Raw genomic sequence first — 27,688 nt, 5'->3', positions numbered from 1 at the left:
CATAGAACACACATGAAAATCCGCTTTCTTAAAAAAGGCCATTTCATATAAGTTCACTAATTGACTTCTAAGGAAATTATGATCTATGAGGAATATAATCCAGTCATGCGCATGAAAAAAATTCTCCATAGTAAGAAAGAAAAAATTGTGTTATATCTTTTAAGACCGCATGTGGTCAAAGGAAAATATTGTCATTTATCTCGATCTCAACATCAAATTGCGTTCAAAAATGAGGTCATTCATTGCTGGTTATGAGAATAAGCAAGAACTCTTCGAACGAAGCTGAAACTTGTTGCCATTATAATCATTTATTTTATTTATGCTTGGAACATTATATAGATCTTTCTGCCCCTTTTTAAAAATATCTATACATTTCTGCATCTCCCTCTGTACCATTCAAGTCTGTGTTTCCTTCTGTGTTCAAGGCTTCCTTTCCAAGGCAATTGCTCTTGACATATCAAAGGCCTTCGACATGTACTTTACAAGATTTCCAGCTACGGTATAACTGGAAATGTTTTCTCTATCATTAAATCATTTCTCTCTGATAGGCTCATAAGAGTAGTGGTCGATGGACAAAAATCAGAGGCCTGCAGTATTAATGCTGGAGTCCCTCAGGGGTCCATACTGGGCCCAACTCTCTTCCTGATCTACATCAATGATCTCCCTAAACACATACTTAAATCATTCGTTGACATCTATGCTGATGACACGACCATCTATGGCAACACATCAAAGGCTATAAATGACAAAGTTCTCTCTGATTCTCTCTCCTCTGATCTCGAGCGCGTGGTTCAGTGCGGGAAGACGTGGCTGGTTACCTTTAATGCATCTAAAACCAAACTCCTATCTTTACATCATCAACGCTCTGATCCCCATCTGGTATCAATTGAAATGGATGACTCTCGTCTAGGAGAAGCTCCATGTTTTGACAAGTTTCTTGGCTTGACCTTTACTCCTGATCTGAAGTGGAACACGTACATCAAGTCTGTTGCCAAGGTCGCTGGAAATATGGTGGGATCCTTTTACCGCTCCAGAAGATATCTCACTACTGATACAATTCTCTATCTATATAAAAGCCAAGTACGTCCAAGGATGGAATACTGCTGCCATATCTGTGCAGGAGCTGCTAAAAACAGCCTATCCTGCCTTGACAGAGTACAAAATAGACTTTGTGGCTTAGTGGGGGATGCCCTTTTCTCTTCCCTGCAACCGTTCTCCAACAGAAGAGACGTTGTGAGCCTATATTTGTTTTATCGTTATTTCCATGGCAAGTGCTCGTCTGAGCTCCAATCTCTGGTCCCCCCTCGCCAATCTTTTACGAAAAACACCCGTCTAGCTGAAACCACTGTCAAAACTTTTCCCCACTCTTTAACTGTGCCTAAATCAAAACGTAGATTCCATGAACAAAGCTTCTTTCTTAGAACTGCACGCCTGTGGAACTCTGTTCCGTCTGCCTGCTTCCCACCTGACTACAACCTGGATGCCTTCAAGTCCAACGTAAACAAATTTCTGATGAACAACCCCCTTAAGTAGACACTTTATTAAATCTCCACACTAACGTACTGTACACGCAATAACCCTTATCCCTGAGTGGCTTCCGGGCCTTGATAAGTGGTGACCACCTTGTAAAAAAAAAGTCTGTGTTCCCTTCTGTGCTCAAGTCTGTGTCGTATTCTGTCTCTCCTCTTGTGTCGTGTTCAGTTTCTGTTCTTTACAGTCTCTCTCTTTGCTGTCTCTCTCTCTTTCTCGCGGTACGTTTCCCTCTCTTCCTGTACCTTTCTATCTGATCCCCCTCTATCTTTATTTGTCTGATATCTATCTCTCTATACGTAAATATTTGTCTGTGTATCTATCTATCTGAGTATCTGTCTCTCACTTTGTACCTATCTCTATATCTGCCTTTCACTTTGTCTCTATCTATATATCTGTCTCTCACTTGCTCTCTATCTCTTTATATATATCTCTCTCACTTGCTCTTTTTCTCTATATATTTCTCTCACTTGCTCTTTCTGTCTATATATCTCTCTCACTTGCTCTTTCTCTCTATATATCTCTCTCACTTGCTCTTTCTGTCTATATATCTCTCTCACTTGCTGTTTCTGTCTATATATCTCTCTCACTTGCTCTTTCTCTCTATATATCTCTCTCACTTGCTCTTTCTCTCTATATATATCTCTCACTTGCTCTTTCTCTCTATATATATATCACTTGCTCTTTCTCTATATATATATCTCTCTCACTTGCCCTTTCTCTATATACGTCTCTAACTTGCTCTCTCTCTCTCTCTCTCTCTCTCTCTCTCTCTCTCTCGTGTAGTAAAATATTATATATGTCTCTCAATTGCTCTCTCTCTCTCTCTATCTATCTATCTATCTATATATATATATATATATATATATATATATATATAATGTCTCTCACTTGCTCTCTCTCCCTCTCTCCCTCTCTCTCTCTCTATATATATGCATACATCTTTATTATTCTCTTTTTAACTATTTATATATCTTTATAGCGTTTCCTTTCTCTCTCTCTCTCTCTCTCTCTCTCTCTCTCTCTCTCTCTCTATCTCTCATATATATATATATATATATATATATATAATCTTTAGCTTTCTGTCTATATATATATTCCTTTTTCTCATATATATATATATATATATATATATAAATTTTTTTATTTCTCTCTCTCTCTCTCTCTCATATATATATATATATATATATATATATATATATATATATATATATAAGTAAAAAATCCACTTAAGTGTTTCCTTTTCAGATTGAATATGTTTTTAACTCTTTTTCAAAGTGTTTTTTAACATGCTTTATTAACTATTTGCTCTTATTTATATATATATATATATATATATATATCTTTACCTCTGTATATATATATATATATATATATATATATATATCTTTACCTCTCCTTTTCAGATTGAATATGTTTTTAACTCTTTTTCAAAGTGTTTTTTAACATGCTTTATTAACTATTTGCTCTTATTTATATATATATATATATATATATATATATATATATATATCTTTACCTCTGTATATATATATATATATATATATATATATATATATCTTTACCTCTCCTTTTTTCTATAATATATATATATAATCTTTACTTCTCTCTTTATATATCTATAATATAAAGCTGAACGTGTGTGTTTGTGTATCTGGTCACGAATAGGCTTCTATATGGTTGACTATTATAGAAAACTGATCCCATGTAATGATGGAAGATGTATCGAGACACAGGAATGGGTATGGTTGATATGGCATAATGATGATTCATTAAAATTGTGGGGTCTGCGTACGCGCTTGGTCCACAAAGTATGGAAATAAAAAATTTAAAAATTAAAAAAAAACGTTTACAAGTGTTTTTGATATTGATGTATATAATAATACATTGATAAGTATGTTTTAACTTAAATAGGGATGGTATAATAAAATTTGAGGTCTGCGTTCGTGCCTGGCCTCCATAGAATGGAAATAGGCACAAACTTTAATAAAGACTTTTCATATCTATCTGCGTAAGTATACTTTGATAATTATATTTCAGTTTGGAGAAATATGGTATAATAAAATTATTGGGTGTTCGTTCTCGCCTGACCTCCATAGAATGGAAATATGTCACAAAGTTTAACAAGGTTTTTTAATATAGATCCACAGAATATTGTGATAAGTGTTTCAGTGTGAACAGGTATGGTATAATAAATTATGGGGTTTATCTATTTTATTTTTACTTTCATCATATTTTGCTTTGAGTTTGGTACCCCCAAATTCGAAGCTATCTCTTTACAACCCTTCCTTTTCATAACCTATCATAAATCAGAGTCCATTTTCTGTAGGCTGTTTTTGAACCCAGTCAACGACGGGTACTTTTGCTAGTATATATATAATATATATTTATATATATATATATATATATATATAATCTTTATTTCTCTCTTTATTTATTTATATATATATATGTAAAATCTTTACCTCTCCCTTTATCTATAATATATATATATATATCTTTACCTCTCCTTTTTTCTATAATATATATATATATATATATAAATGTTTACCTCTCTCTTTATCTATTATATATATATATATATATATATATATATATATATATATATATATATATATATATAATGTCTCTCTTGATCGCTCGATTATTATCTGTTTCTATTTCTATGTACTTTTCTATCTTACTATAGATATTTGCGTCTCTCCCATCACCATCTCACTCAACCTCTTTTCTATATCCGTCGTTTTATGTCTTTGTCTATTTCGCTTAACCTTTATGTGTATCTCCCTCTCTCGACCTCTGTCTCTATCCATCTCTCTCAACTTCTATCTGTCTCATTCCTCATCTATCTGTCTATTTCTCTCACATTCTCTCCAAGAAATATATACAACATTTTCATTTTCTAACCAACCTGCCTCATTATTTAACAAATTGTATTGATTTTTTTTATGTCTTTCGGGTAGCTTGTCACTTGTAGAAGATACATGCGATGGAGAGAGTGTGTTATCGAAGGTAGACGGAGAAAAGGAGATAAGGGAGCGCGGAACAGAGAAAGATAATTCAAATACTAGAAGGATATTAAAAATACACAGAGAATTACGGAAATGAAGAAAGTTTATAAACTAGATGGCGAGGAGTAAGCAGTTAAATAGAAAGTAATCGAAAGAGAAAGAAGAATTTAGATGGAAAGGTGTAAGAAACTATAGCGTGTGAACAGATAGGTAGTGAACGCTAGTGAGAGGTGGAAGCCATAGTATTTGTGAACTTGTCAAGAGGTGGTGGGCGACAACGGTTGTGGTAGGAGGAGTCTATGTGATATGTAGGAGCAAAAATGAAAGCCTAGAGGTAACTCATGTAACAGTGGTCGGCGGAGAGGGAATATAAACCGAAGTTACGAATAATTCCATCAAAGTCGAGAACATAATATTCTAATGAATGAGGAGGACACTAAAAATAAACAAAAATAATAGTGGGCGGAAATTTCAGTGGAGAAACGTCCGTGGTTTCCAAAGAAACAAACAGTCAAGGACGGAAACGACCTTGGAACCGCCACCCATTAATTCTCTCTAATATTAATGCCAGCTCTTTTTCATTCTTTCTTTCTTTCTTTTATTTTACTGAAACAAACTTTTTGGTCTCTGTAGTTGCTTATATATAAAATACAAATATTATCTGTTTGTCTGGCTATATCCTATTCACTCTTTCCAGATGATTATATTTCTAAAACTCAAGTTGGCTATATTTCTATCTTAAAGATAAGTAACTATATTATATATCTCTCAGTCTCTGTCTGTCCGTTCCACTTTTCCTTGGAGAATACTTGGCTGATCTAAATGAAATTTCGTATAGACTTTTGTTATAAAATGCGGTACCTGTTCCATGCAAAGACAGTGAATTATAGGTGTGTTACTATCGATTGTCCAGGGGAGTAACTTGATGTGCTTTTGGGGTTCTAGAACAGCTGTTACGTCTTGACACGGCAACCAGCTTCCTGATTGTTAGGCACGATAACACGGTAGGCACTTTCAGATCAACGGGTTGATATGACGTATGTTACGTCTGCTTCACGGATCTTCTCTTCACGTTCTCTGTGTCATTTGTGGTATGTTTTTCATCATTAATTCTCTCCTGAGAATTAATTACCACGACTGGTGCTTTTGCCGTTGAGATTGCACGTTATATAAAATACGTGAACAACGTATTTTATATTATTTCAATTTGAAGAAGGGATATTTTTTAAACTCTTAGGTACACGATTGACCTGTCCGTCGCCGATCGAGATTAAATTCCAACTTTTATGGACACCGCGAACGACGTCCAAATTGCAACTAAATTAGAAGTCTTCCCTCGTAGCAAAAAAAAAAGACGAGAGAGGGAGAGGGGAAGACACGTATATATATATATATATATATATATATATATATATATATATATATATATATATATATATATCAACAAGAAAGAGACAGAAACAAACGATACAGTTACTAGCAGTATTTTTAGGTAGGTTCAATGGCTTCATTTTTTTCGACCTTTATGTAGTAACGTCGAGTTTCTGATTTTATAAAGAATCTGTCAAATTCAGGAAAATCTGCTGATTGACGACACGCTCTGAAGTCGCCATGTTTTTATAACAATTTTTCTCCTCTACTTGTATCCTCAAAAGGACAAGAAAGTTGTGTACTTTTAAATGTGTGAAGCTCCTCCCAAAAGGGCTTATCGTGCCACACATGGATTAGTATTTAATACAAAAATAAAGACAAATTTAGCCATATTCAACTATCAATTTGCCATATAGAACTCCTAAGTCAACGGACTATAAATTTTGTTGGTTTTCAATGGGGTAAACGTATAGTTTTATACAATTAGTCATTTCTTAGTTTTAGAAAGAAGATTTCAGATTTGTTAATGACGCTTGTTATTACTCCAAAACAACTTATCTTTACTAAAATTATGATCAATCATTTTTCTGATTTACAAACAAAACTTAATACATATATACAGAGTGGAACAATAAATTTGTCTAAAGAAAACATTACAACTTTATTTTAAAACTTTTATTGAAAAAAAAATAAGTTCAGGTCATTTGATTATGTGGTAGAGCTGGCATCTATTCAATGTAGCCACCTTCAGCTTAAATCACCGCCTCGATACGGGCCCGGAATTGGGAGCATGCGTTTTCCACAGGTACCAGCGGAAACGGCGAATACTCGGCGGAAGGTGGTGATCAGGCTGGCTTTGGCGTTGTGGGAGGTTATGTTAGTGATGTTCTCGACATATGACTAAACAAAGTTGGTTAGCGGGTTCAGGTCAGGGAGGTGAGAGGGGGGGGGGAAGTGAGTGAAAGGTATAAAGTCATAACATTACTGAAGCCAGGCTTGGGTATCTTTGGACTTGTGGGCCGGTGTTGAGTCCTGCTGCCACACCCAGGGTCTGCCAGCAGCCACCTGATTGCACTAGGGGATCACCACACTTTTCACCACATCCAAGTACATTTTGGTGTTAATTTTCTAGCCGACTCCAAAGATGTGAGGTGGCATGATGTGGCCCTCACTTTAAACTACAACAAAGGCCATAATCGTGGCCAGAAACTTTTGTTTTCATCACCCTGGGCACGTCCCTGATATTCATAGCAATCCAGCGATATATTTTGAGGGTGATGGCAATGGTCCTGTTGTCATAACTTGGATTGGTATAGAAAATGAGTTGTACAGCGGCGCATCTCCGATCTCGTACACAACTGGCTAAGTGGTAGATGTTGTGCAAAAAAAAAAAAAAAAAAAAAAAAAAAAAACGATTTTTGTCAAAAGGAAATGGAATGGTATCGCCTTTTTTTATGACGACGATTTTATCCTTCCACCCTCTACTTGATTATGGCAGTAATCGTAATGCAGAAAACTTTTGTTACTTCTGGCTTACAAATATATATTATTCAACATCAATATAAAAAAAAAACTGAAACTTACACCAGTAACAACTAGGAAATTAGCTTGAAAAATATTTCGGAATTTCCTCTCTTAAACTAGAAAATTACCAAAGGCCGTTAAATGTCAAATAAAAATGAAACTGGGGCGACTACAGTTTTATGTGTTTTGATAAATGTTTATTGCAAACAAAGTGTCGAATGACAGAGGCGTTGGGTACGTAATCTTATTGTCAGTTGCATGAAATAAATCTTTTTTTTTTTCTAAAATTGTTTCTTTATTTCTTTTCAGTCATTTCTCGTTTACACCCTCTCTCTCTCTCTCTCTCTCTCTCTCTCTCTCTCTCTCGTTACTCTTCATTATTATTATTAGTATTATCCTTCCCCTCCTCTCTCTCTCTCTCTCTTTCTCTCTCTCTATCTATCTATCTATCTATCAATCTATCTATCTATCTAGCATACACGAGTGTTTAGGAGATAAAGAACTTTTACTGAAACATTCGAATATCTATGTATCTCATATAGAGTTCAAGTATTATCCCCAGGTAGTGGGCCCCTTGCTTTCTGAGAACTTCGACTGAAGTAAAATGAAACAAAAATCATTGAAAAAGGAAGAACCCAAATTATTTATATACGATCAACTGCATATACCAGGCAGATTGAAACATATTGGCAGGCAGAGAGTTTAATCACATACTAAGACAAACCGAATATCCTAAATCGCTACGGTTTTCCTGAAAGTGAACCATCTTTTTTTTACAAGGTGGTCACCATTTATCAAGGCCCGAAAGCCATTCGAAGATAAGGATTAATAAATGTAAGGTGGTAGTGTCGTAATCGTTAATGATGTAGATTGTAAATAATTTAGTTTATCAAGAGGACGGCTCAACAAGAACTTGTTTACATTGGACTTGAAGGTTACGATATGTTGGATTTATGGAAACATAAAACACATCCATGTTTGGCTGAAAATTCAAAGGGAAATAATTATCACAGCTAAAATAAACTTGCTCCCGTTGACTTGAAAAGGCGTCGGCTAATAATAATTGAAAATAAATCAAATATATTATTCGAATAATATTTCTAAATAGAACAACTAAACCAATTCTGTTACAATAAACAATACCATGAGGCTAATTATTAGAATAGATTTTCTTTAATGTATTAGGTTGGTGCAAATGGTGAAGTTGAACGTCGAAAAACGACATTATTTTTGCACTAATCTAATAACATGCAAATGAGATTACTTCTTGAAAGTGGGTTTTCTTTTGAATAATAGTACAGGAGCGTGCAATAAGTAATGACCCTGACCCACTTCCAGTTGTCTGATCTAGCTGAAATTTTGCATGTGCAATGATATATATATATATATATATATATATATATGGGTTATGTGGCAGATTGCAGCTTTTTTTTACAGGTGTTTTACAGGTGTTTGAACTGAGTCAGGTGTGAAATGGAGCCTGTTGAATGTCGAGCAGTGATCCGGTTTTTGTATTCGAAAGGACGCACATCACAAGAGACTTTTGATGAAATGAAAGAAACATGGCCGGAAGTCTGTGGAAACAGCTCCCAGACCTGGTCGCCCCCCTTCTGACATTGATGAGGCACCTGCCCGTCAAGTTGAGGCTGCCATTTTGGAAGATCGGCGCATTACTATTCGCCAAATAGCCCAAGATGTAAAGATTAGTACAGGGTCTGTGGAAACTATCATTCATGACAATTTGCATATGCATAAGGTGTCTGCCAGATGGATTCTCAGGTTGCTCACACCATTCCAGAAGCGAGAACGCGTCGAGTGCTCGAGGATGAATTTGGAGATGTGACAAGAAGATGAGTCAAAGTTTTTCAAAAGACCGATTACACATGATGAAACCTGGGTCCATCACTATGATCCAGAGACCAAAGCCAGTCAATGCAGCGGAAGCACTTGGACTCACCACCTCCAAAGAAGGCAAGGGTGCAGCCCTTCGCTGGCAAGGTCATGCTCACAGTCTTCTGAGATCAGGACAGAGTAGTGATGACAGATTTCTTGGCAAAGGGTACCACAATTATAGGAGCCTCTTATGCTTCACTTTTGAGGAAATTAAGGGAAGCTATCAAAATCAAGAGGCGGGGTAAGTTCAACAAAGGTACCCTCCTCCTGCAGATAACGCTCCGGTCCACAACTCGCATGTCGCCAGATCAGAAGCACGAGCGTGTGGGTATGAAATCCTCCCCGATCCTCCCTACTCTCCTGACCTTGCACCCTCTGACTTTCACCTCTTCCCAGCCATGAAGTTGTTTTTGAAAGGAAAGCGTTTCCCAGATGATGCAGCCTTGATTTCTGAAGTCACATCGTGGTTGGAGGACCAACCTGGGGTGTTCTACAAAAGCGGTCTCCAGAGCTGCATTAAGATGGGAGAAATGCATTACTCTGGATGGTTCCTATGTATAGAAAGACTAATAACTGTGCCAAGTTTCGTTGCTCTACTGCTATGGGAAGTGGGTCAGGGGCATTACTTATTGCACGCCCCTCGTATATATAAAAATCATGCTTGAATGATAGTTTAAACGTCCGTTTTCAGTATGAAAATGAATTTGTGAGACAGTGTACCCTTTTGTACATATTAATTAAATTGAGGACAAAAAACATGCACATTAAAATGGAATTAAAACTATCGAGGAATATTAGGGTCACCACTTAGTAAGTGCTAGCTAAAACTTGAGTATGATTTGATTATTTTAGGCAATGGCTCAACAAAAACTTGTTTACATTAAAATTGAAGACAGCCATATTATAATCAGGCGGAAAGCAGGCCAGAGGAACACAGGCGGGTAACCCGAAGACAGAAATCTTGTTAATGAAATCTCCGTTTAGATTTAGGCATAGTTATAGAGTGGGGGCTTGTTATAGCGAAGAAAGAAGATGAAGGAGATATATATATATATATATATATTGGTGGCCCTAATATTTCTAGTGCTAGCTAGCTAAAACAGAAAGAGAGTTTTGTAAATGAAGACGTTTTAGAAAAACATTTAACATTTTTATACCTAAAATTGTGTAAGAATACTAGCTGTATATACCCAGTGTTGCCAGGTTGGAATGTATTGATAAGCAAAGGTTTTAGTCGCATACTATTTAAAATACACCGAATATCCTAACGTCTTACAATTTTCCTAAAAGTTGACCACGCGTTGGATTTATGGAAGCATAAAACACATCCATTTTTGACTATGAAAATTAAAAAGGAAAATATATAGATAAAATAAACTTCCGTTGCCTTTAAAAGGCACCTGATGTCGGCTAATAATAAAAGCGTATATAAGTCCGTTTGCAGTATGAAAATTAATTTGTGAAACGGTGTGCCTTTTGTACATATTAAGTTGTGAACAAACACACAGGAATACGACTTTACTGTAATAGATTCATCAACATTAGTTTTCATGTTTAAGATTTCCTCTGGATGAGCGGTGTAAAGAAATAAAGTACTAGTACAATATTTGAAAATATTTGGTGCGTCTGTGATGAGAAAATAATGTTTCTGTTTTCTTTCTCCCCTTTTTTTCTTTCTTTTTTAAATAAACACAACAATTCAAAATGTGTAGTACGTTTATGACTTGGAATGCGTGAAATAATATTGATAATAAAATTCAAAAGAATTAAGAAATAAAACAAATGCACTTATTCCATTTCATAAACATATCACACATTTTAGGTTTTAACAACTTTGTTCGTTCGAAAAAGAAAATGAAAAAAAACATTTTTCACGTCAAAATCGCACCACAGTTTTTTTTATTATTATTTATTTTTGTTTGTTTTTTGTGTTGTATTGTATTTTTGTTAATACTAATGACTGTGTGGATTGGTAAAAAAAAAAATCCCTCATGATAATGGAAAGTTTCCAATCGTCCAACGTTAGAACTCACTACCATAAAGGAAGATCCAAACCTACATCAGTATTCAAAAGAACACAACTACCACATACGACCACGATCAGTATTGCTGACCCATAAAGTACCGTCAGTCTAATCCATAAAGGCGGCTATTACGCGTACAACAAAATATCGACCTATTTTGATCCCAATATCCGGTGACTTCACTGATATAAATCAGATATTTCATCTCATCTGACTCAATAAACCCATAAGAGAAGGCATCAGGCAATGATGCACAAATAGTTACTCCTTAACTAGGAGTTTCTAAAAAAAAAATGATTATTACTTGATTGTAAATAAATAGTTAATACTCGTATTACAAACAAACATAAGAGACTATATGGAATGCAAAATTCAAAATTAAATGGTTTTAAAACCCCAAACCAAGTATCGAGGGTTTTTTTCTTGTTTTTTTTTTTAATGAATAACCATTTATTAAAATCAAATTCGATATTTCGATATATAACAGAATCTTCAGCAGGAAAAACAAGTTTTTCTCTTTTCCTTTTTTCTTTTCTTTTCTCTTTTCTTTTTTCTTTTTCTTTTCTTTTCTCTTTTCTTTTCACGTACCATGAAGGTGGTGGTGGTTCTAGGCACGATTTCTTTCAGATGTTGTTTAAATGTAGTTTTCAAATGTCTGATATAGTAAAAAAAACAAAAAAAAAAACGCCGGTCTAGCGTGTATTTAAGTATTAAGTTGGTGCAAAAATACTGTCGTTTTTTATATATAATTAAATATACAAAAACGACATTACTTTTGCACCAAGCCACAAGTTTGTTTGTTTTAAGTCTCTAAAACTGTTAAATTTTGAAATTTGCATTCCATATCAACAGTGCTTTAAACACTTTTTTATTACATAACAGACTATATTGTAAGAAGTTTGAAATGTGATATGAACGAACGTAAAAGGTTGTACGAGTGTAATACAATCGACGCACACACACACACACACACACGCCCGCCAAAAAAAAAAGTTAGGAAGTTGATTAAAAAGCGGGAAACTATAACAAAAATAGGAATTTAACAGGACAAGGTTATAGGAAGTAAGATTAGTAGAAAGACGATGGGAAGGAAGTTGTTCGTCAGGGCACACAAAGGTGTTATAGTACATCAGATACTGTTCGCCTTGGATTGCTTGGTATTATATAGTGGAGTGAGTGTATATAAACAGCGTCTATTTAACTGATGTATCCAACGTTTAATAGTGTGACGTCTAGTGGTTGAAATGTTCTTCTATTGTCATATGTATGTGTGTGTTACACATATAATAAAACAGTTCATTAACATTCAGTCTGTGCAGTTCACAAGTAAATAACATACCTCTTTCCGTTGTGTCTTTGTCACTTCTCGTTATTCAAGTTCGTCTTCCTCCGAAGGAAACCAAACAATAGGTTACATGTTTGATATAACTTGATTCTTGACTTCCCATCGCCGCTGCAAGACCTTGTAATTTTCTACATTATTCTAAAGTCTCGTTTCTACCAGTTTCCAAAACGCGGAGACGATATCTTTCGTGTTAACTTGTCCAACTTTTCCCATCCGACTCTAAACTCAACTAATTACGTGTATTACCAAGTTATCTCGTGAGGTCATTAACTCCACGTGACCAAGACACAAATCAGATGATCAATTTTCGTCATGAATTTTGTCACGTATATTTTGTTTACTTTCAACATTCTTTTTCGCCAAGTTACCATTTTTGGAGAACTATTTTAACATAAATAATTTTATCTGTAAATATTTATTCACTTTGATAAATTATTTCTGATATTCTACATTTAGAAATATCAATAACGATCATAATAATAATCGTCCAGTTAACTTTGCGTTGCCCGGTCAATATCTAACACGGAGACCGGATGTGACCCTTACCTGTATAAAGTTTCTATCACGCTCGCTCTATTGTTTAGCTCTGATTTCTTAACTAAATGTCAGCAACTATAACTTAAATAGGATCGTTAATCAATGTATCGCAGGTAACTGGGACAAAGTAGCTGATATAGAGGTTAATATATTTACAGTTAGTTTTGTAAGAGTTAACGATAATTTATTGACAGTCTTGAGTTTGTGGTAGTTTAGGATAATTTCGAATTTGAGACAGTTGAAGGCAGGCTGTGGCTGGGATCAGAGCTTTGGGAGGCCGAGATAAGGAAATGAACTGATTAAGCACGTGATGAAAATGTCTTCGACAGAAATTTAAGATGTGGTCGTTCGCGTTTAGAGGATTGTTTTCTGCAATAGTGTCAAACACGCACCCAAAGCCCAACTAATATATGCAGAATGTGTCTGAGTTTCTGTTCTCTGTGCTTTCTTTTGTGTTGTTGATTTTTGTGAGCCACTGTGCTGACTTGTCAGCAGTCGCCGATGTGTGAGACGACGACACGGTCAGAAGAGGGAGATCATGGAAACAGCGTTGAAGTCGGCGATTGTTACCGAGCGGGACAGCACGTATTTGCACATAAACTACTTATTCTTTCTCCGTTCGTTTTAGCTCGATCTTTTTCTCGTTGTAATAATGAAATAATGAAGTATGATTTCACATAAACGTGCGTACTCAACATTTTTATCATTATCATCATCAGCAGCAGCAGCATCCTTTCTTGACGACAAAATCATGAACCGTTTTCTTTCATATTTTGTTGCACACACTAGTCTGTTTTCTCCCCTTTTGTTAATGTCATGTCTCATTCTTTTCTTTGTTGGCGGGTGTCGTGGTGTACTGAACGACTAGTTATCGTCTATTCGTGCCGCCGGTTTCGCTACAATACACAAAAAGACAGAGATGTAAGCAGATCGAGAGAGACTTACAGAAAGAAGCAAACAGTACAGAATAAAACAAGCAAAAGAAATCACACACACACACACACGTAGCAAGTGCGCGTCATCCCAGATAGTGTAATTCCCTTCTACGAGAGACCTGCGGAATTTGGAAAACTTCCATTACAGGTAAAACAATGAGAACGTTATCCACAGTTGTTTTTCCCTTCCCTTCCTGTCTGTATCGATGGACCTGTCTGCCCTCTAATTCGACTGTTACCACATTTTGCACATCTACACTGCGACTACTACACAAAAAAATGTGTATTGTTTTGCTTGTTCAGACTACTGCTTTCATTTGGAGTGTTATTCTCGTAATGCTTCAGCCGATGTAACCTCTGACCTTCTTTAAGTGTATCTTGTCGAATAGTTCAAAATAATACCAATTATTAACTCAAAAATTCCGAAACACAATATCAAATCAGTGCGGACTCGATATAATAGGAAAACGGGAGAGAAATATTCCCGCGTTCGACAAGATAAACTTGAAGGTCAACGATTACATTACCCGAAATGTGAGAATAACAGTTAAGATGAGAACAGTAATCCAAATGATAGTTATCTTCATCTCAAAAATTTAGAAACAGTCTCTCATATTTCACTCTTATCACCTTCGCCCAATTACTAAAAAAAATAATCGCTTAAAGACGTATGGGATGAACTTGGTGGAACTTGTACTTGTAGTGGCTCTCATCCTGGTCGGGCTGAATCAACTTCCTTTCGTCGATCTTGAACTAGGTCACACCATATAGCAAGCAATCCCGAATCATGGTTACACATTTTCTCTTTATTATTAACTTCCTTGTTTCTATATTTTTATTTGGACGGTTATTTTTATTGCTATTTTATTCATGTCTTCATTTGCAAATATTGTGACTTGGTAAACTATGCTTCGATTGGGGGAAGTTACCGTGTATTGGATAGAGGGCACTTTTCATACAGTTACTTTTTATTGCATTTTCAGGGTATAGTGCCACTTTGATGTAGGGGACTATTATCTGGGGCATAATTTGCAGAGATACTATGTAGCAAGATGTTTGTTTACATTACACTTGGACTTGTGCATATCAGTACAGTCAGAGAAGCAGGAACCCGAAAGGAAATTCCAAAAACTACCAGTCTTAGGGAAGACACTATTAGAGTAGAAGACTTTCTAGCATCTGGAGATCTCTACTGAGTAGGGATGGGATTTAGCTGCTTGTCGGGTTTGTCGGGGGTATTTACGTTAAGAGGGTGCAAGGGCTTGTAGTTCGTCAGAGCATCTACCATTTAAAATAATTGTAAAACAGGCAGAGGAATGCAACATTTCGTTGATGGGACAGAGGTTGAAGCCTACTGACAGTTCGGGACCTATTAGGTTGGTGACTCTTTTTAACCCTGTCTGGGAGTGAGACTAATAACAGATGCATCAACCCAAATGTGACAACAATACTCCATACATGTGCGAATGGTGGCCTTGAAGAGGAACAGGATATTCTCAAGCCTAATTAACTTTCTAGCACGATAGAGAGTCCGCCCTCTTTGTAGCAGCCTTTTTTTCTCTTCATTATTAACTTCCTTATTTCTATACTTCTATTTGGGCGATTGCTATTATTGTTTTTAAATATTATTGTTATTTATTACAATTTTTTCCAAGCATTTTCTTCACTATCGTTCAATATTTTGTTATTAAAGACTTTGTTTATCATTCCTATTTTTTCCCCTATTTATTTTTATTGAATATTTTGTGTAAGGGGCTAGTTACGAGAAGGTGTTTTTTTCGATAATATCTATGAATTTTGTTCCAAGTTTAGCTTTTAGTATCTGGTTAAAGAATGGAGTAAACCAAAGGATGTTTCTCTTTCTCTATTTTTATTGTTTTCTTATATTTAATCTCGATATTATGCTCACTGTGTTTTGAATATTACTCGAATTCTTAAATACATTTTTGTAACTAGAGTTATTGCTAAGTTTACGTTAGACAGAACTAGAAATGTTTTCTGGTTAGTAGGAGTAATTAAACAGGTTAGTATCGTCATTTAAATATGGCTAGTGTAATCAGCTAAATATGGCTAGTGCGTATTTTAATGTTGAAATTGAAAGATTATTTTATCCTGTCTAGTATCTCGATTATTATACTTAATTTCTTTTCATTTCCATATGTATGTGTGTGTACACATATCGTACATATATATAATAATATGCAGAGAGAGAGAGAGAGAGATGTTGTACATATGTATGTGTATATATGTGTGTATATTGTAGACATGTTTGTCTGTATTACAGCTCTTCAGTGTGGCTAGACGTAACAAGTGTTACAAGATGAAAGTTATCAGTGGAATGTCTTACCTTCATTTACTTACATTCGCATTACCAACTACCTAGAAAGTTACATTCCTTTACGAATTGTTATATATATATATATATATATATATATATATATATATATATATATATATATATATAGTGTGTGTGTGTGTGTGTGTGTGTGTATGTACGCGCACACGCACACCTTATTAGAGCGAACGAAGGTTCGGCCATGTTAAACACCTCTTACCAATCCCCGCCTCTTATCGTTGCTTTTTATTGCAAATCATAAATCAACACTTTTACTGATACGAGGAAAATATTTTCCTGCTTTGCCAAAAAAAAAACAAAAAAAAAACATTTCTAATCTTTTCATAAAAAGAAACCTTATACCTTGTGATTATAAATAGTTCCAACATGGCGGAAACTAGTTCCTTCTAAACGCTGTTTATATATATATATATATATATATATATATATATATGCTAGCATTTCATCCCGGCGTTGCCCGAGTGTTTGGATGTGTATGTTGAACAAAATAAAAAAGTGGTAGTAGGAAGGCAGGCTCGAACCCATACCACAAAGGAGAAAAAGGACGGGAACCCCCTGACGTTTATGCTGTTACGACCACCATAAACCGGAAGAGACATTTTTTTTTTAAATTAAAGCTAGACAATCGAAAGAAGAGGATGACTTTCAAAAATATCGGCGAAAAAAGCGACCCCCCTGTAGAAAAGTTCCCAGTTTAAGGTGAAGATCTTAATGTTTTTAGCCAATTTTTCGATATTTGTCGTCTGAAAGGTCGAACTTCAAAACGATACTGATTTTGAGAAAATCCGTCGTCTCTGTCGAAAGTGTTGGGCAGACATGCAAAGATACATACATACATTTATATATTGGTAACTGAAAATTTTCGCCCCAAAAGAGATGTAAAAGCTTGCCCTATCTCTGAACACCCTTTATGTAAAAGTTCAAATGTTTAGACCAGAAATTGTCTAAGTAATTTGGTAGAGACTGCAGAGATCAAATTGTTTTTAAAATTTGACCCCTATTATGACCTCTTAACATTGATTGTTTTGGGCTCAAATCAAGTTATTAAGTTAGATCCATATCCAAGGAACCTATATCTAAAATTTTAAGTGTTTAGACCCAAAATTGTCGGAGGAGTTTGGTAGAGTTCTCAAAGGTCAAATCGTTGAACTTTGACACCTTAACAGCCAAATTTCTGGCTGAAAACCGATCACATCGATTTTTCCAAATCTCAATACCCTGTATATCAAATCTCGAGTCTGTAGACGAAAAATTGACAGAGTTATTGCGTAGGGAAATGTACCCACACAGACAGACAGATACACAGACGCGTTCACTTTTATAGATATGTGTGTGTGTATTTCCTGTTCGTAGAGTTGTGTACATACATTTTAAAATTTAAAAAAATAACAGCTAGGACATATGGCCGAGTGGTCCTAGACGTTGTATCAAAGTTTACAGTTACCCAAAGGTGATGAGTTCAATCCTGAACGAAGGCAGTGAAAAGTAACGTTCAAAACAGATAATCAGCAATTATGTCCCAGAGCCTAGCTGGAGTCCGAACACGGTACCCCCGTAATAATAATAAAGGGTTGGGTTCGAGACTCCTAACAAACGGTTCCCCAGTTCGATACAAAACACCTGATGAAGGCCGGAGGGCAAAACGGCCGAAACGTTGTGACCATAACAACCAAGATGAGGAAGTCAGTCCGACAATATCACTTTTAATACAGAAATTACATTTAAAGTTTTGGTTTTCTGTTCTTCTATGTTAATTTTTTCCCATGTTTTTCATCAAAATGTGTAGCGTCTTTTCATCAGTTGCATGGTTAGGAATCCTATACTCCACTGTAGTCTTCATTTTCATATCGGTGCAGAATGCATGAATACGAAAATGAAGTTCACATAACATAAAAGACAATCCTACTATAATTTGAATATTGGTTAAAAACTAAGAAAATATAATTTGTCTCACAGGCTATCATCAGTGATCGCTCACTGGCAGTAACCTGTGGTATTCGCTGGAGACCGCGTGACAACAAGTCTCCTCATATTTTCCAATGTTCTCCACCTCTTGACCACTCGTGCAGATGATCGTACGTTATCATAACAGCCGTTTGCCATTGATTTCTCGTTGGCATCAGCCATTGGTGTTTCCTGAGGTTTGGATGACAAAATGTCCCCCAAGGTACCAGATTTGAACTGCACACTTCCAGTGGAGATCTGGTTAGTACTCTCCCACCTCGGTCTTTCCATCATCCCTGACCCTTCACAACTAGTTGATGTGGCGCCAGTCGATTTCATCTACACCAGTTTTTTTTTTTTATTATCATTGTTAATAATAATAATAATAATAATAATAATAATAATAATAATAATGGTGCTTGTGCAGTGTACACACTGTGCTATATTTTAGATAGTATTTCCAAGTTAAATTAAATTTTTATGGTATCCTTTTTTTTTCATTAAATTGTTAGGTGAAAGTGCGGAATAGTTAGAAAGCCCTTCCCCCTGTTAAGAATGGCTTTCTAAATAATAACGTTATTTCAGCAGGGCGCGTACAACATTTACTCGTACTTCACGGGGAACGTGGACTTTGCGTAAACGGTGTTTTTATTTAATGATTGCTCCGTGTAAGCGCATACACAAAAGGTTTTCTTTGGTTTATTTAATCATGAAAACATTTTTGCAGGGTACTATTTGAGGCCAAAAGTAGGGGGCATTATTTGAATATGTATGAAAAAATAATTTAACAAAAAAATAAAAATCTTTAGTGGAGAAAATAATTTTAAAAAATTAAATAAAATAAAAACAAGCTCGAATTAAAAGTATGATTCAAATTTACCCCAAAAAAACGAAAAGAAATTCCAGAAAGTTAATGCACGCACGATTTAAAAAAAAAAGTCTGAGATATATATAATGCTTTCAGGGAGCAATCATTGAATAAAAACACCGTTTACGCAAGATCCACGTTCCATGTAAAGTACCTATTTATTTATAAGATAAAACACAAGAAAATATGTTAAAATTTAATGTACTCTATATTTATAGTTCATATCGAAACTTTAATTAAAACTGATTAGTTAATGAATTTTTAAGATGAATTTGTGTTCGTTGTCTCGATAAACAGAATTTCCTATTTCATTTCCCATTTCAGTCACATAAATTATGTACAGTTATGAATGTTATAAAACAAACAAGCTTTAAGTTTTAAATATATTTCAAATAAATAAATTACGTCCGGTAAATTCATCGATCGTTTTGGTTAACTAAAAAATTAAAAAGAAAAAACTGTCGCAAAAAATGCTTCTAACTTTAAAATATTTGAAAATACTCAATGAAAAGTTTTATTTATTATTAAAAGAACGGACTGAAAAATATTCTCATATAAAAATTGTTTGTTTTGCAGTTTAAAAAATAATAAAATGAAATATTCGATTTTCTTCGATAGACATGTAAGAAAATTTCAAAAACAGGTTCTTTTACTGTTATAATTTGTTAGCTTAAAATTATCAAAATGAATGTGCAATTATATAATTATCCAAATGAAGAATTGTTCTTCCTCTTTAGAAAAAAAAATATACGTTTAAATTACCACAAGTGACAACGAAAAAAATTTTTATTGCTATTAGCCTGAAGGGCAACGAAAAATATTTTTATGGTTATTAGCGTGGTCACGTGGTTGAACACAAGAAACTTTAGTATATCTACATATTGATCTGGTAATGACGTCACATTGTCGTATTCATTGGCCTGTACTTAATCTCGGTGGCCTCGGTTTTTACTTGCGTCAGTATGGCTTGGTGAAAGTTACGTATCGGATATTTGTTCGACTTAAGTCACTGTAAACGTGAATAATTTCACAGCAATTGAAATGTATGTACCTGAAATTAATTTAAATTTAAAAAAATCTATTGTCATAAAACTTAGAGCATTTTTCCCCCTTTATTTATAGATTTACTTGCATTTTATATTAAATTTTAATTTGTTTTCTACGTTCTTGTTAACTTTAACTATTATTTAATAGTTTAACTATTTAAAGGGAGACAGCTAGTAATTAATATATATTTAAAAATGTGCGCCCAGGTGTACACCTACATCTCCTCTCTTATATAATAAAATGACTAGAAATTTCCCTCTGGACTAAAGTATCGTAGGTTTACCACATAAATTCAATGCATCAATCCTATTAGCCCCTATCTTGTGTATCTTTCGAACACCATTGCAGACACATTCAGTTGTGATATTAAATTGTTACATTGCATCCAACGAGCAACACCATCACAATCGCAACATCTACAGAGGAAGAAGTTCCTATTTTTCTCTCATTATTTAGTGCTCCCACTGCTAGTAGTTGACACTGGGACCAATTCTAAATTTTCCTACGTAACTGTGATTGCACCGCCATTAACTAGTTATTAGATATATAAACATAACAATCCTTACATTTTCCTACTTATAAATATCTCTCTTACCGAAGTCTGTCCATTATGATTGGCTGAGCTGTGAAAATTCTACTATTCCGTTATGCGATTTTCCACACATAAACGAACAGTTAGTGAATTATAACCATGGCGTCATTGACATATTTCGTTCCTTCGACAACTATTTTTCTACATTAATTGATTTATAACTTTCTGTTTTTTGTTGTATTACTGCGACACGTAAATTCATTACATTCTACGGTATAAACCCTGCGTAATCATGTTTTTCCTGTACTCACTCTCTATATTCATCCCTCTCATCTCTCTCTCTTTCTCTCCCTCTTTCTCTCCCTCTCTTTCTCTCTTTCTCTTTCTCTCTCTCAAGAATTGATTATCTAATGTTATAAATTGAAGTTTTTTTTTTTAATTCTGTATGCTGTAATATTTTAAATTATAAATTTATTATATTTTTTACTAGAATATCTTGTCATTTTCTTTTCCAGTTTTAACAACTATTCTTTTACTTTTCCATGTTTAAGCTTAACCATATTACTTTTCATACTCGCATTTTTCTATTGTAATCCATGATTTTTCCAGTAAATTCACTTGTTCTTTGTTTAATTTCAATCTTATTTTTGCCTCCATAAACACATATGTAATAACAATGTACGGCACTCGTCTGCTTTCAATAAAATCCCCGAAATTATCTCCGTTTCATGCTTTCATTCTCTGTTTCACTTGTTGCTTCTCTTTTCGAATTAGTAGCAACAGTAGTCGCTGAAGCGACCTGGTTGCTATGGAAACCAGTCATAAAATATATATTGCAATTTTGCGCGGCTAACGCGACATCTCTGCTGATGACTGTTTTTATTTTTTATTTTTAAATATCCAGCCGTTATCAAGACCCATGGACTAACAATAACACTCTCGCATGCAGAATTCCACCATACGATCGAGAAAAAAAAAGAGACTCTCCATTGATAAGGATGTGTAGCATCGAAATATATCTGATATAAGCAAATAAAATTGTTTATATAAAAATGCGTTGGTTTTAGCCTTCAAAACGTATCTATTTATGTACGTAATTACTTTCAATTTTCAAGTAACACGCAACGCAGGTAAAGAAGAAAAAGAGTTTCTTTTGTTATATATATATATATATATATATATATATATATATATATATATATATATATATATATATATATCCCGCTTATAACTCCCGTCCAGGTTACATTCTAACTTTGTAAACGAAATAAGAAAATGTTTTTGTTTGAAATATCAGTTCTCGACGGTAATTCTTGGCCTGAAGACGTAATCCCCCAACGCGGGTGGTTACAGAAACATGTATGCACATATGTAGCCATTAATGTTTGTATAAATAAATGTAATATATATATATATATATATAATTCACCTGCTATCCGTTTTTGTTTTTAAAGATGGAATCGCCCGATCGTCGAAAGCAAGATGCAGCAAGCAAGATCCACAGTTTTATTATTATATAGATTATGCACAGTTTTTTGGGGATGTGATGTAAAAACAAGCTGGATCTAAATTTAAATGTTATTCGGTTAGTATTCGTTTGTTGATGAAAAGAGATAAATTGTATAATCCGTTACATTGTTTAATTGGTTATGATTATAATGAAACGTTGATGAACACTTCTGTGTTCCTTGTTCCCTTTTTCTATTACTTTAATTTTCGTGTGTGAGTGAGAGAGAGGGGGGGGTAGACGTGTGTTTGCACCTCATCCGGCAGAGATAACTAGCTAGTCTGATAAGGGCATTTTGGCCGCTTTCTTAATCCTTGTTTCTAATAAAGATTTTGCCCACTTTTAAGCTGGAAGCACTGCTGGCGTGGGATCGAGCCGGTTGGTAAACTACTCAATTAGACACACTGTATCAGTGTTTCTTTTTAGATTATTAACGCCATGTTGAGCATCGAGGCTGTGTGTGTGTGTGTGTGTGTGTGTGTGTGTGTGTGTGTGTGTGTGTGTGTGTGTGTGTGTGTGTGTGTGTGTGTGTGTGTGTGTGTGTGTGTGTGTGTGTTTCTTTCTTTCTTTATTTCTTTATTTTTATATCCTCAAACCTGAATAAGAAATATCTTGGCTTGCTCTGAGAAAAAGTACCGTCACTCTTGACTTCAGTTTTGGTAAGAAAACCGAAAGATTGGTGCCGTTCCAAATCTAAGAGCAACTGTACTCAACGCGAGAACATCTTTTAAATGGTGGATTCTCCGAAAGTACCTGGTAAAAATGCCGCAATACTCACAACTAATTTCGATCGAGTTTATTCAAGATGTAAATCCGACATGTTTATAGGACGAACCTTGGGGGCCTGTGCAGTATAATTGGATTTCAAATAAAGGCATTTTTGGTTAAAACATGATTACGTACTTATATGCCATGTCGAAATTAGTAAAAATTACAATAATTACGAAAAATGATAGAAAAAAAAATTACAAGTAAAAATAAAATTTATCGAATTATAATTTTATTGTATTAATAGTTGAGTTCTTAAACTCAAGGGAAATAACTAAGATTCCTGATTTTAACAAATCCACCATTCAAAATAGACCTTCAACTATATCCGATGGTGAGGCTCCAGCTTGCGGGCTTTGGGGAGTGTGGAGCCACCCTTTAATTGCCATTGCTCCCAGGTCCACTCTAACCCGGACTGGTAGTACCTTTAACTATGGGTTAAATAGAAACCGACTTAAAAAAAAATATATACTCTATTAAAAATTGTTCTTCAAAATCACTGGATTCGGCATTAATAACCTGAAAAGGGTTGATATGCCGTAAAACAAAACATACCAACCAACCATTCAAAATAGAAAATGACGGACTGCTAATATCTTTGTTTGTTTATCTTTTTCATTTGTTCTTTCGAATATTTGTGTTAAAGATTTTTGGGACGTAAATTTCATTTTATAGATAATTAGTCTTATTTTATAATTGTCGGTGGGAGATTTATATTTGTGGGCAATATTTTTAAGACTTTTGTATCTAAAGTTGAATTTAATTTGCTAACAATAGAATAATTTAATAATATTTGAGTTATGATGTTGATAATAAACACTTATCGATCTCTTGGGGCAGAGCAACTTGCTTATTTGGAATATGAATTAAAGCACAATAAGCGTTGCTCTTCCTCACCCTTTATATACACTCCTATAAATTTGTTTTTGTTTTTTGTGTATTGATATTCATATTAAAAATACTTTTATATATTTATTTTTTAATTTTTTATTTATTTTTTTAATGCAACTTTGTTATATAATTGCATTCATCTGCAAAAAATCTTAGTTATTTGCATATTCTTTTAAACATTAATTTTAATTAATCCCCTATTAATTTTCTTTTCGATTTTCCTATGGGTTGATCATCTTTAGTTGACTATTACGTGTAATTATATTCATGCAGATATTCTACATGATTTATACTTGCGTCATATTTGCGTAAAAAGCTTATAGTAAACACAAACATTTGATATTTATGTATGCGTATATATATTTGTTTAAAAAGTTTTGCCTACCAAGCTCCTCTGTCAGTTTTTGGTTTAATGAATGTTTCCGTTTTGAGCAAAATTGAACCATGATACTTGACTTTTGCAGTTTAAACTTTAATGCAAGCCATTATATATATATTATAAAATCAATAATCGATTCTCTACAGTGCAATGGACTGTTAGGGCGTGAAGCATGTGAAGCTTCCCCCATATGTACCGCGATGGGTCATCAACTAGAGCAGGCAATCAATCGATTTGATTGAAAAATGTTCCATTTCACAGATTTTGATGACAATAAAAATATGAGAATTTGAAACATCCATTGATCATTATTCAATCCCGAGCAACGTTGGGTCTTCCTGCTAGTGCGTGTATATATATATATATATATATATATATATATATATATATATATATGAGAAAGAGATGAGCTGACATCTGGTACTGCCTATTTACTAGATAGGTCTTTAAGATTTTTTAACTGCAGTCGACTCAATCTAATGGCTATAAAATACGCCATTCCGGAAGTGCCTCTCTCTGTCTATTACCTCTCTTTATCAATATTCAGAAACTCCTCCCTAAACCAATCTCTTCATTTTATTCCCAGAATTCTTTTCTCATTTCCGTTTCCAAGGAAATGAGATCTCCTTTTCCGGGAAGACGAACTTCCTTATTGCGGCATCTACATTTTTTTTTAGAGCCCGGGGGGGGGGGGTAATTTTTATTTTATCTTCAATTTTGTTCTCATCATCTACCAACTCCGACCCCATCGTCTTCCCACCCGACTGCGAATTTATTTGTTCCCAAATCTCTTCAACATCGTTTTTTTAACCGACCAGCTGGCAATCACCTGGCTTTTTCTCTTTGCCTTTTTTTTACGATCAAAAACCAGATAACTAAACTCCATCCGACCCCAGATGGACCACCGAATCTCGAGCATTGGACAAAACTGGTTCTTTGAGACGACAGAGGCGCTCTCAGAAACTATTCATATATTAAGGAACACTGTTGAACGATGCTACTTGACTTTTGTGTCTAATTTTGATTCGTTCCAGAAATAATTTCTATTCGTTTATTTAAAAGTTAATATAAAATTTTGAAGAATCTATATCTGTGGTATCTTAATTTATTATAATGAACTAGCAGGCTATCCGGCGTTAAAATACACTTGTGGTATTTTAATTTATGCAGGTTTCGTATTTACTATTATAGAGTCAGTTCTCTATTGAGTATTATATTGTACACAATATATAGCAGTTATTTCAAATGTTTTTTTTTTAAATGACTTCGAAAGCATCAGCTAGAATCGAAACCAAAACGTTTAGCTCTCTAGCGGTATTCACTACCATTTGAACTAACGACATAAAACATATAAAAAATGTTAATGAATGCAGTTAAATGTATAAATGTATGTTTGCATATGCAAAAAAAAAACATACACCGTCGAGCTACGCCTGCAAAGTTCAAAATTTTCAATTTTGACCCCTTAGTAGATATTTTTCCAGTTAAAAAGCAAATCGATTTTGTTCCACATGTCTGAATACCCCACATAACAAGTTTTAAGTTTGTAAACCAAATATTGACATAGTAGAGATTGTCCCCCCACACACACACACGAGAGGTCATTTTAATAATATATTCAGATGTAGATTAAAATGATTGACTGCTCAAAATTCGAAAGTGGTTCTAAATATTTTAAACCTGCGAATAAAAATAGTTTGTCAATTGAATTAAAGCCATGTGCCAAGTAATAGGGTTCGATTGCGCTCTTAAACTATCAGGTTGACAAAGTTCTTGAGGTTTTTAACTTTTAAATTCAGATGAACATATCTCGGCTCAAACAAAAATTTATGGATCGAAATAAGCACCATCAGAATTAACACACTTTTGGCAACGCAAAACAAGTGTATTTATGCCAGTCTTGCGTTCTGGTGGCGATGAAGTCATTGAATGCGTTTTTGATATCGCTTAGGTTTTTGAAGCAGTTATCACACAGAAAGTTGTGGAGATGCTTGAAAAAGTGGTAGTCATAGGTGAGAGGTCTGGAGAGTATGGTGGAATTTCGTAGGCCAATTTGTTCAACTTCTGCAGGGTTGGTTTAGCAACGTGCGGTCAGGTATTGCCGTGGAGGAGAATTATGCCTTTTCTGTTGACTAATGCTGAGTGTTGTTGTCGAAGTTTCTGATGCATTTTATTCGTTTGTTGCCAGTACATCATCTCCACCGTAATGATTTTACCTGTATTAAAAAAAACCTGTAATAGATGAGAAGGGTCGCAGTCAACATGACCTTCTTTTAGTACAACTCTGGCTTCGGGAAGTATCGTGGAGTTTCTTCGGCATCAAATCACTAAGCTGAGGTTCACCAGTTGCTGTAAAGAACCCATTTTTCAACTCAAGTCAAAACTCTGTCGAGAAACGTAGCCACCACGAAATTTCTTAAACTACCATTGTGCTGTGTGTTCAGTAGTGGTTCATGGGTCAAACGTTTCGCTGATATCGCAAGCTGTTTCATCAGCTTTTCAGCCTAGCTTGAATTGAAATAAGAAAATTGTGCGAATTTGTTTTTTTATCTTCAACGTTCTGAAAAGATATAAGTTTTAAAACTACCGTAATTTAAACGATTAGATAGAGCAAAAACGCTCTTTAAAATGATATATAAAGTAAAGGTAACCACGAAAACTTATTTGATGATGCACCATTTGAAATCAAAATTAAAAATTCCACAAGTACTTTCTTCTTACCCTAATACATGGAAAACATATTCGGAAAAGGAATTGATGTCAAGAGACCTCCATTAAGCTGAGACTTGTGTCGCATTTAGCATACTAAATGAGTCTGGTCAAATTATTTTATAAATGAAAATATATATAAAACTTTAAAAATGTAATTTGGGGCTCACAATAAATTTCGAATCCGTATAGAGTGGCCCCTATTTGGAGAAGGTTTAGATATACTTCCCCCTCTGGTTAAATTTTAAATCATGTCGCACCTTTTTATGGAGGTCTTATGTTTTTTGCGTTTTTAGTTCTATACACGTCCAAGGTGCTCCCTCTGGGGGAGGAGAGGGCTGAACTTCTAGCAATGTTCTCGTCTTAACAAGACACAATCACGACTCATTCGAACAAAACAATCCTTATATGTGAGGATCAATTCAAAAGTAAAGCCTCCTCCTATTTTTATTCGGAAACTAAAACATTGAAGAGTTACGAAAACTGAAGTAGTGCCATAAAAACGAGCGACCATTTT

The sequence above is a fragment of the Euprymna scolopes genome, chromosome 23, assembly GCF_053919585.1.
Source record: "Euprymna scolopes isolate OS-2025 chromosome 23, ASM5391958v1, whole genome shotgun sequence".
Taxonomy (NCBI): Eukaryota; Metazoa; Mollusca; class Cephalopoda; order Sepiida; family Sepiolidae; genus Euprymna; species Euprymna scolopes.
Note: the sequence above shows the minus strand (reverse complement) of the source record.